This window comes from Neolamprologus multifasciatus, chromosome 2 (genome assembly GCF_963576455.1).
Source record: "Neolamprologus multifasciatus chromosome 2, fNeoMul1.2, whole genome shotgun sequence".
NCBI lineage: Eukaryota > Metazoa > Chordata > Actinopteri > Cichliformes > Cichlidae > Neolamprologus > Neolamprologus multifasciatus.
In genome coordinates this window covers 24,889,059-24,901,241 of record NC_140440.1, presented here as the reverse complement: position 1 = coordinate 24,901,241, position 12,183 = coordinate 24,889,059, and the positions used below count along the sequence as shown (strand labels likewise).

Here is a 12,183-nt window from a genome sequence, read left to right as displayed (position 1 = left end):
GCAAATCATCAGCAGCTGAATGTTCCTGCCTTCTGTATTGCGTTGCTTTGTTGTGCACGGTGGTAAAGTACAGCATGAATAATAGTCATTTTTCTCAGCATAGAGCATCTAAGTGGTGGTGCTGTGTGGGTGTATTTTGGGCAGTGTTTAACATTAAAAGAGAAAAGGGGAGAGTGCAGTGAAAGACATGATTAGTCACAGGTGTTCTAGCTGCTGACGTAAAACTCCTTATGCTGGGCACAGGGCGCGTTCATGTGGAAAAAAGGACAGATTCCAGAGCTGTGATGAGTGGGCAGCGCAAGACACTATGATATATGTGTACACTTAGGTAACAGTGATTTTAAAAAAGACTACACAACACAATACAAAGAGTACACAACACTTTAAATTTATTATAGAGAGTGCTTATGTGTATTATTTCTGTTTAAATAATCACCATTACTGAGAAAGATAACTAAACTCTGCCAGCTGGATATAAACTCGTTTTAACCCATATATATTTAAAATAAAATCAATAAAAGCAATGTATTTAATTGGACCATGATTGATAATAATGATGCAATTTCTACCCTAAAAGTACTCATAGTGATCAAACACAACAACAGTGCTGGGATTAGGGATGGGTATCGTTTAGGTTTTATCCAATACCGGTGCCAAACCGGTACTTTTGAAACGGTGCCGGTGCTTAAGCGGTGCTCAAACCGGTGCTTAAAGAATGGAGAACACAAAAAGATAACAATGTTAGCCTTTTCTGCAGCTATGGGGCATATATGGTATCACTCTTGGCTGGAAGCAGTGCTTAAACAATGGAAAAAACACAAACTTTGTCCAAAAACCTCTCATGTTTAACTGTTTTCCACTTTTTCTTTGGTCATTTTAGCCTTTTGGCCAGGGAGAAGGGAGTATCTGCCATCAAACAAGAAGACTTGTTGTTTTTAAATGTGCTTTATAAATAAACTTGACTTGACTTGACTTGAAGACAGCCGCATGTAGCTATGATGATGTTTGCTAGTTCACCTTACATGCATTAATGTAATAACGTGGTTAGCCTACTCAACGTAAATTACACACGAACAACATTAAGCTACTCACGCAGAGAAGAATGGCTGCTGCTGTCATCATCATCCATCATCATTTCTGCTACCCTGGCAGGGCTAGGGGCCAGGACTCTCCTCTTCGGGTTTTTGGGGGATGTTGCTAACTCCGGGTCCGATAACAGGCACCACACCCGCAGTAGATGTGCTTGGTGTGAGGTCTCGCAGCAAGCTATCAAATATGGCGCATTTCTCGGCTTAAAAAAAAAAAAAAAACGCTATGCGTCGCCAGGTGTTTCATCGGATTTGAGGTGTTACCTCCTTTGCGCAGTATCACAGTATCACCTTAAAGCACTTGTTGCAGGCTGCTGAGTTTGCATCTTTTGCTGTGAAGTACAGCCAGACTTTTGACCGCTTCACCTTGGGCATTTTTAATCTGTAGCTCTGCTCTAAAAGAACGTACGTACCTGGACCCGCCTACTATCCTCGGAAACGTAAAATGATTGGCTAGAATCTAAAGTGTATCACAGCTCAGGAAAAAAAAGCACCGAAATGTGCGCTGCTTTTCGGTCTGGCTACTACCATTTATGTCAGAACCGGTGCCATCATGGCACCGGATACCGGTACCCATCCCTAGCTGGGATTCAGGAAATAAGCCCATTGTAATCAGAAATCCCAACTGATTTAAATTTGATGCTGATCTGACCGTAGCAGCCATCCTGAAAGTGGTATGGAGATGCACAGGAAGTTGACCTTGAAGGGCAAATCTGGCTCTATTTGCACGACTGATTCCAGTATGAGAGCGAAGTGCCGAGGTGATACGATGCTATGAGGTCTTTAAGATAAGATGGGGCCTGATTATTCTGTGAGGAAGTGTGGCTTGTATTTAAAGCCACTGTGACCTCACATGAAGGGACTAGCAGCGATCAGAAACCATGGACCATCAAACTCTCCATTATGTGGCAAGGACAGATAAAATAACTACTCATGACTCAAAGTGGGTGGGTGCAGAGTTAAACGAACCTTATCTTTGAGGCCGCTGATTGAAGGGACTACCAGAGGAGCTGGAGGATGCTTACTGACATACAGGGTTTAAAATATCCAAGAGGGTTATACAGACAACCAGAGCACAGATAATGTCCACTACAGCTAAACTGTCAGCTACAAAGTGATGGGCGGAAAGAGAACTGCTTTATATGTGGGTAATGTCTTCGATAAGATTCAGTCAGACATTTATCCCGAGGATGGATAAAGGCTTTGTAAAAAAATACATGTATGAACCTTAGTGGGCTGAATGCCCCTTTGTAAAGATTGAAAGGTACTCCAGTAATTTAATATGCCACTTTCCTTCAAGTAGAGGCCTCACAAGAGACCGATTTAAAAAGAATTGAAGAAGCAGAGGCCAGGCTATCTTGACTTTTAGACAAACTCCAAAAACCATTCAGCGTGCTTTTTATTAGCCTTATCCTGTCCTCTAAATTGGTGTCTTTCTTTATAACGCAAGCTTTGATTAAAAATTGATTTGAGCTTATCTTTTGTACCTAAATTCTAATTTTTTTTAAAGCAGCACAGAACTATAGCAGTCAAATAAATGCGTTGTGAAACTATACAATATTTCCCAGTGAACTGCGGTGGAGATAAAGCGTGAAGTATAGTGCTCCCAAACGGTAAAGCACAAACATTAAAAGTAATGCTCTCTGAATCCAGTAACACAACAAACACAACAACATAAAGCCATCTCTCAGGACGCTAAAAGTGGATATGGGATCTGATATTTGTCTTCCAGCTCCTGCAGTTTGAATATCCACAGCTTCAACCTCAAGCTTTCTTGCTGCGTTCTGTTTAGACGGAAACAAACACAGCAGAAAACGCTGAATTCAAAGGGCCTTCTGGGGGCGTCGCTAAATAAATTATTAATTCACCCGACTCCAGCTGAGGCTTATTTTCACTTCTTAAAACTCTTATTTTGTGCTTGGCTAGAAACCATCGTCTTTTCCGTTCTAGGTGAACATCCCACTGATCACCAAGTCAAACAACATGCTGATTTTTTAATTGGTCTTATTTAATTTTCGCTGGAAAATCAGTTACTCTGATCCACATTTTTTTCTAACTGGACAGAAACGACTCGTCTTTGGTTCCACGGTACAGTTTCACAGATTCTCTGTGTGCCAGAAAAAAAAAGCCTTCAACTGAGCAAAAAGTAAAATGATGTTGACAAAGACTAATCACATAATATTATCATGAAGGCAGGTGTACCGTTGGCCCAACCTAGGGAGAAAATTATCTCAGTAATTTGGATAGTTCCAAATACAAGCAAGTATCAGGTGTCCAAAGACTGTAGCCAATTTTGCCTTATCTGTGAGGTGTGCAGGGAATAAGAAATCAGCAATCATCCAAGAGAGCAACCCATCAGTATCAGACACACACACACACACACACACACACACACACACACACAATGATGGAAAAAAAAAAACTGTGAAAAAACACTATTAATTAGTTGCACACCTTCCCATTCTTTGTTCTTCTCTAGGCCCTTATTTTTCTTCTGTATTTATTAGGTAATCGGGTCTAATTGTCCCGAGGTGTAAACATGAAAGTGCAAACTAAATCATTATAATAAGCCTTGTAAGGTTTATTAAGGGGAAAGCAGTAGAACAACGCATCCAAAAGGCTAATGAAGTACACAGTAAGAAGAAATAATATCCAAGTGGCTGAGATCATCAGAACTGATTATAAAAGGGGGGCTGCTCTTGGCAACATCTGGTGGAACACGATGTATATAAAATGCTAACAAGTTAAATTGGTAGCTGAAGAAGTCTGACATTTCTTTTCTATCAGTGAATTAGATTACCTTCCAGAAGGGGTGGTGGTGGGTTATAATGAGTTTCTGATGTTGTTTTGAGATTGTTGGAAGCTTGTTTAAAGCACTAGAGGGGGCCACTAGAGTAGCTTTTTGCACAACAGCTGCAAAAGTGGGAGGGGATCTGGAAAACAATGGTACTGTCTTAAGTCAAAAGTCTTAAGCTACCCCTCATTTCTTTCTTTTTGTTAGGAAAATGGGAAATAGTTATCGTTGTTCATTAAAACATATGTAAACATACATGGACATACAGTACATACGGCAGAGTTTGTGCAGTTCTAAAGCACAATATTTGGTATGACCACTTTTATTCTTCCACACAGTCTGAACTCTCTTAGGCAGTTTTCTTGTTATTTCTTTGAGTCATCTTCAGGAAAGGTTCTTCGGGCTTCTTGAAGGACGTTCAAAGCTCTTCTTTGGATGTTTCTGCCTTTTGTTCTGCACTCTGTAAAGATGATCCTGCTTCAGTAATGCTGATGTCCGGGCTCTGTGACTGATGGTGTTCAGCTGTGTGTTTTTTCTATTCAGACATGCTTTGACTGTATTGGCAGTGTGTTCGGGGTATTGCATGGTGGATCAAAAGCTGATGGTAACTGTAAAGTATTTATAATTCTATTAGTTTGACAAGATCTCTGACATCACTGGCTGAACTGCAACTGCAAACACTGACAGAGCCTCTGTGTGTTCTATAGATAACTGTAGAAACTAACTGTTGCTCCATCTCATCACCTCCTATGTACATATTTTAATGACAATTTGAACCAAAAACAACACTGCATTAAAGCTGTTGTCACAGATTTTCAGTCCAGTCCTTGTGTAATTTGGAATAGCTCAGATTTTTCTCCCCGTTTCCCTTTCTTAAAAATGGCTTCTTGACAGCCACCCTTCCACTGAGACCAGTACATTTTTTTAATTGACATATATCGGAGATAACGTTGCAGATAGATTTTTGTTAATGCTTGTGCCACTTCTGCACATGCTCTGTGACGCCTCTCCCCTGACCACCCTCACCCCCTATCTTTTATGCAGCATGAGCAGGTTTGGAGAATTTCTTTGATTATGGTGTGGGTAGGAAGTAAAAAAATACTTCAAAATAATAGCATGCAAAATATATATAAATGTGTAAAAAACTATACTATAAAACCAAATCAATAAAATACAGAATAAAGCATTAAGTCTACTTCTACCCCATAGCAGTAGCACCAGCTTGTGCCTGCATCTTAACTAAAATTACATTAGAGGAATCAGGGGGGTCGGGGGTGAAGGAACTTCTGCTGGTTTAGCCTCTGAGAGATATTTCTTTTGGTGTAGCCATCAGATATCTAATATTTCTGTGCTGGTGATTGTTTACAAATGAGGTTTTTGTTCTTAAAAAAAAAAAAAAAAAAGAATGCATGAGGAAAATGCAGTCCTTCTTTTCTTATTTAAAAGAACTGTTTGCATGCATGCAACCAAAGCCTCCTCAAATATAATTAGAAAGCCAGAAAGGCAGGCAGTAGTGTCTTGATGCTGCTTCTCTAGCCTTCATAGTGAGTGGTCAGTGAAACAAAAATCTTATCCTTTGCCTACAGGCTTTACATTTCTTTCAATTTTAAACTCAGTTCAGCAGCATTCTCCTGACAAATATCACTATAGCAACGTGATACGTCTGAAATTGCAACACGGCTTGGGTTATAAGCCAGTGTCACAGCTCAGTAACACAGTAAGAATTCAAATCCACATCTCGGAGACACATAAAAGCTTTGCAGGAAAACCCAAGAAGAAAAAAAATGTCTGAAAGGCTGGAGCTGGCAATACATAAGCAGGAGCACAAACGACCAGATTAAAAGGGGAATCTAGACATTGTTTTGCTCGTTGCGACCTAAAATTTGTATTTATGCTACATTGTCACATCACTTTAAGTGATACGAGCTGATTTCTATTCTATTATTTTCTGTAGGTACACTGTTTACACTGGCTGCCTTAACTGCATGCATATGCACAAACACAGTTCACTGTGTCTCAGTTCACAGGCTGTAATTACAATGAACACTTGTTGTGTCTGCAGACCTGCCAGCGCCTCCCACTCCCACAGTGCAAAGAAGTTGGCCAAAGAGAACAACCCCTGGACTAAGCATCTTAATTAGCAAGTAGTCTTCCTTTTTTTAAAAAATAAAGCGTGCAACAGCAGAGAACACAGGGAGTAAAGGGCAACCCACAGTTTTCCATTACAAGCTTAACTGGGTTAGGAGCTAGCTAGAACATCTACCAGCGGAGTAGATATTCTTGCACAAAGACACACAAATCACTAAGTACTGTATGTTCGTGAGCACACATACTGACCAAATGCGTGCAATTATCTACACGGTCGCACACACACATACAGCACAAACTCGCAGCCTTGCATTAAATTGAAACCATTTATGCTTGAAAAACAGCTGGACCACTGCGATATCAGCAAGTCTTGACACTTCAGCAGGTTTATTATGGGTATCCAAAAAATTCCTACCCGCATGCATCCAGTGGCTACATTGGCCACAGCCATGTGTTATCTCGCAAAAAAAAGGGAAAAAAACCCAAAGCACTTCCTCTTATAAGGAGAGGGCCTTTGAAGGCATTAGGATGCATATTGACATTACAGGACCTTGAGCAATTACAGGTCTTATCTTCCTGCCTGACAAACAGTCCGCTTCATTATAGGCTTTTAGCTGACACCTTACCTCAGCCTTTCCCACTGAGCCATCGCTGCTAATGCAGAAAACGAAATGCCTAAGAGGTTTGTTAAATATACAGCATCTGAATTGTTTAACTATAATTTTCTTCTTTAATAGTCCTTTTAAAGATTCCATTAGTGAGTGGATGCAGCGAATGGCAATTGAAGAAAGAGCACTGAGGGATGCAGAGGAGGAGGAATAAGTAATGCACTAACTTCTGAAGGAAAGCACGGTCTACAGAAGTTCTTTTAAGTACAGTATTTGACAATTACTAGAAATAAAGGAGATTCTCTTTTTTTTTTTCAAGGCTAATTGTGTGGAGAAATTGTCGAAGGAGATTGCATTTCAGATCATCGATCGATTTGTGTGCTCGTTCTTTTGTGTTGGCAGAAGTTTTGCGTATTTAAAGTGCATTGCAGCAAATTACACATGCGTTCGCTTCATTCAGATCGAACTGTGAAGCAGTGAATGAACAGCAGTTCTTGGCTGAGTTATTTTTAAAGTTATGGCTACAAGTGTTGAGCCACAAACCAGAATTCATAAAACTAAAATAAAAAAGCCAAAATAGTTGCTGGTTTAGGCTGCTCTCATGAGCATATGTGGCCAGTATCACTCAGGATCAGAAAACTTTGATTGTTCGCTCATTCAGATCAGTGATGTTTGTCTTTATTTTTCCTTTTTTTCAGTGAAAAATGAACATTTAGGCCCATGGACTAATCAGCTCTAATTGCTGATGATGACTAATTGTACCTGCCATGAGATAGCTCATGATGTTACCATAGTAACACAGCAGGAACCATCCTAGTGGGTGTATTGTTTATAAAAGGATGCTGTGTACAATATGTTACCCATTAATTAAAATGTGAAAGCATCTCAAATTTTTATTGATAACTGCACAGAATTTATTTATTTTTTCCACATCTTTACCAACTAATCAAACCTTAACGAACCTAAGCCTAAAATAGACAGCAATAGTATTTTTTTAGCCTTAGATCAGGTCAGGATGATGTGGTCAAGCTTTCAAAAGAGCACTGAGTCAAGGATGAGTTTGCCCTGGATGCAGAAATAACCCCAGCGGGGAGTTGTGAAGGAGGAGGATAAGAAAAGAAGGTGTAGAAAGACACTGTTTGTACATGACAAATAAGAAGCGTTACAGTGTGTGCCCTGGGAGAAGAGAGGAGCAGAGAGGATGAAGATGTGCGCTGAAAAAAAGGGCTGGGCTCTGTTTATGGAATATACGAATCAGATGATGGATGCACGACGGAAGGAGAGAAGGTTAAAATGAGGAGGAGACGAGGGAGGAGAAAAGCAGTGGGAGTAATTATGGTGATGGGAGGATTAAATGAAGGAGCAGGAAGGTCTTTCTAAACATTATGGTATTGACTAATCCATGAATAGCAGGTGATGAAAATGTCTGACCGCTCTTTCAGCATTCATCAAAGCGAAACATCAACTCACCTGGCAGTGCGTTCAACAATCAGTTGACTGAACCTGAAATAAATTACATTTCACTTGATTTAACCAAATGTCAGCTTCGAAGGCAAAATCCACACACAATCCAAGAAATCTGGCAGGCAGTGGAATAACGAAGCAGAAATATCGGTGGCTTTGGAGACAGTGGGGAGTATGAAAACAGTTACATCAAATCGCTCAATTAAAGTGGACCCTCTGTAGAGGTCATTTACTTCACCAAGCTGAGGCCTGACAGCAAAAAGTCTTTAAATCTTTGAGCATGTGGCGTAAGCAGACAAATATATACGGCAATGCTGACAAGACCATCTATGTATTAAATATGAAACCAAATGAAGAAACAAATTGATTTTTGTGGTTATGGGTTTAAAGCCATAATTAATGGAACAGCCAGTTCTTTTATAATGGACATTTGTGCCACTGTTTCCTCTGGCAAATTCAAATCTATCCATGTCTTTTCACAGCTCAACACCATCCGTGATGCCGATGCCAAGACGTGACACATTAGTGTGAGGGAGGAGGCAAACTCATAACTATGATTTCATAATGAAGAATGATGAACTAAAACAAAGACCTTTAAAAAATGTGCATCCCTTTTTTTAAACGGTGATCCTGATTCAAGGCTCGGTATGTAGTGAAAAAAAATGAAACTAAATTAAAGCCGTTAAAAGGCAATAATCAAAATCTTCGACATAACAGTGCGACTGTGTGAGAGGCGAACACTGGTGAACACTCTGGGCCATGTAGCAGCCAAAGTGCAGGAGATTTCCCCTGAGACTAGACAGACTCCAAAGCCGGAGCAAAAAGAGTATTAGTATTAGAATTAAATCTATTATTGTGCCCAGAAGTACAGTATCTGTTGAATGTGAAAATAAGCTACTGTTTATCACATTTACCTAAAAGGTGATAATGGCAGCTGTAACTGGATTTGCATATCCCTAAGCCTCACTCTGTTTGCTCCGCTCCACCATAATCAGTATCTGTAGATTACTCAATCTATTATAGTGAAAACACTTAATATGATGTTTTTTTAATCAAAATGACCCCTCTGGTCTCCAGTATTAAGAAAATCACAACTACTTTAGCATCCGTGGAGGTTTGAAGCTCTAATATAGTGCCATGGTTGGGGCCAGCCTTGTGAAACGTTTACCCTTACTAACACATGAACCACCAGTGGGGGCTTGCTGGTGCTAATTAAAATCCTCCTACTTTTATGTCAGATCTGATTCTTATTTTTGCATTCTGCACTGGGCATGTAAAGAATCCTCCTGGGTTCGGTTGTAAGAAGTATTGCGAGAGAGTTTGTAGCAGTCTCTACGGCTCCAGCGAGTCTCCATTTCTTCTTTGCATCCTGCAATCAAAGCGACAGGCAGCTTGTCTTTGAAACGTATAATTTATGAAGTGAATTATGAAATACATGCAGATGTTCTCGAGTCCATTAAAAACCAGAACGCTGTGCTCAACAAGAGAAAAGCGTCTCAGTCCGTGTCTTTAGAAAAGTGTGATGAAATATTGAATCAGAGCGTGTTTGAGTGATTATGATGTCAGTTTAATGGCATGTTCTGAAACCTATAAACCAATCTAATCTAAAGAGGGCTTTTTGAATCATGAAATTAGTGCGGAGTGTGGGTGAGCAAATACAGGGAAATCAGTAAACTAAAAACACGAGGCGAATGCTTAAAATACCTGGATGTGTTATAATGCCAGTCATCCATTAGTCTAAATCAATTTGTCCGCGGGATTTAGCACCAGTGCCAGAGCATTATGTTTCAGTCGCCATGGAGTCCAGCTATCACCTGAGGCATTAGGAAACATAATGCTTCAACCTGTTAAGGATCAACAGCAGCCACAGCCTGAAAGGAAATAGGAAGAGGGCCCTTATACTGTTCAACATATTCCTAAATCAAAGAAGACACGCAAGAGTGCAATACTCTAAAAATGAAACTGTTCTAAAGAAACTCTGAATTCAGTTCTGGCACTATTTGGAGTGAAAGAAGTCCCCCTGGAACTAATCTGTACACATTGGTTCGTGTTATTACAAGCACAAAGACTTGTGTTGTTGATCTGGAAACAAGAGAAAACACCAACCCACCTAACCTTGCTGAAAGGTGTTAATGAAAACAGCGGAAAATGATCAATGATCACAGTGAAAAAATGTGAATTAACTAATAATATGACAACCCTTTTTTATCATTTTAAAAAATCAAACTCATGAAAGACATTTTTCAATAATATTGCCCGTGACATCTATTTTTAAGGCTCTTCTGTGACGATTTCTGAAAGAAAATGATATTTATGTTCATATTGCACCAAAAAAAGAAAAAGAAAGTCTGGCTCCTTGGCCTCAAGATTTTTGCATGGTACTATAGACATATGTGCATAACTTCTACTCAGTGTTAAACTGGATAAAATTAGTGAGTTTGTAATTAGAACTACGACAGGTAGAAACAAATAGTGGCATTTCATTGATGTCCTGTCCCTAAACTGTGCCTATAGTGTAAAAATCATCGGGTCAAGTAGAGCACAGGCTCAGGGCTGTATGTGAAGTCCTGGATGACTGCTACACATGCTGAAGGCTGTATGCTCATAAATTTTTATCATTCATCTGTTTTTGCTTTCAGTTTGACAGTCCACCAGAAGGAGATGGTCTAAAGACTAGTCTAGTCTAGTCTGTGGAGACCATAGCTTTCATTCCATATGGCACCAAGTCTGTTTTCATTTTTATTTAAAATCTGAAGAACCAGAACATCACACCAGCCATTATCACTGCCTTATAAAAAAATCCAGCACACTTTCCTGCTCTGAGGTATATCATTAAGCTTCTGCCGTTACCCGACTTCCATAAATGTGTTCTTTCCACTGTCATTTACTGGCTGCATCAGCAAGCCGTGCATTATTGCTGCAGGGACATGCAGAAATCTGCAGTTATGCCTCTTAAAAACTGGTGTAGACATTATGTAAGCAAGAAAATGTGTGGTATTTTACTCACCCACATACGTAAACATGTTTGATTGTATTACTTACCATGTAATACTTTTAGTTTTTTTATGTTAGCGCTTGTCTCAAAACTGCTTATTTAAGTGTCTGCACAATATGACAAGCATTAAGGCTTTCTTTGCTTTTGTGTCTCTCGACAGGTACAGTACACACACAAAACAGCCCCAGCGCTCATGTGTGCGTGTGTGTGTTTGTGGCAGATCCCTGCTTAAAAAAAGAAACTCCTACCCATCAGTAAGCATTCAGAGATCGTAAGTACACCTTCTAACCTACCTTCAATTTTCTCTGACTTAATGTGCCAAAGCTGTATATGTATATACGGCTCCCAAGTTAATATCACACCGTGCGACTGTTGATATAGTACAAAAAGATAAATGTAATTCAAACTAAAAGGCCTATTAGACAGAGCATGAATCTTGTGGAAAAAAAAGAAGATTTCTAACTCCTTCCCTTTGAGTTTGACCCAACAAAAGCGTATAAATCCTAGTCTTACAAAAATTAATCTCTAAATCCTTTATCAATGAGCCACAGGCAAAAAGCTATTGAGTTCAATTTTGCTTAAATACATCTGCGTCTTCCTCACTGAATGATCGCGCTGTAACAAGCCATTTAAAACAAGTCATGCATAATCGTTCTCAATTCTTTAGCCTCTAACCTTCTCGGTCTCTGTGTCTTTCTTCAGAAACATAACCTATATATATTCTGTCAGGAGGTTGCGAACCCTGTCTTGGCGGGACTCCTGTGTTGCTATGATATTGCAGTAATGCTGTGCTCGCACGTACAGAGGCATTTTGTGTGTGTGTCTGTGCGTCCCCTGCAGCTTTTGCTCACATCTGCAATTCTGCATTGATTCCATGCCAGTGAGCAGAGAGCTGATGCAGAGTGGGAAGGGGGGGGGGGGGGGGGGGGGGGGGGGTCTGTGTTATAGCCAGGTACATCAGCTAGCGGCTATTGCCATGGTCGAATGTGCTTGAGGGAGTTTAATAATGCTGCAGTGTGAAAAGTCTGCAGGCAATACAGTAATCAAATTTGCTGCAGTCATAAGACATTGTGTTGAAATGTACTGTATATGTTACATGCACATGTCACAAGATTTATTTATTTTTCACCGTTCATCACTTTGAGA

At 39.9% G+C, this 12,183-nt stretch overlaps 1 protein-coding gene across 3 annotated transcripts in view; it reads left to right on the top strand.

The window, feature by feature from the left end:
- frmpd3 (FERM and PDZ domain containing 3) overlaps window positions 1-12,183 on the top strand; it is an 89,696-nt gene that overhangs the window by 34,136 nt on the left and 43,377 nt on the right. For 2 of the 3 annotated variants that reach the window (XM_085175492.1, XM_085175520.1), the window contains exon 2: window positions 11,198-11,308. The exons of the other annotated variant lie outside the window; for it this stretch is intronic. The gene's annotated coding sequence lies outside the window, so the exon portion shown is untranslated. The remainder of the gene's footprint in view (window positions 1-11,197; window positions 11,309-12,183) is intronic. 3 annotated transcript variants of the gene reach the window in all.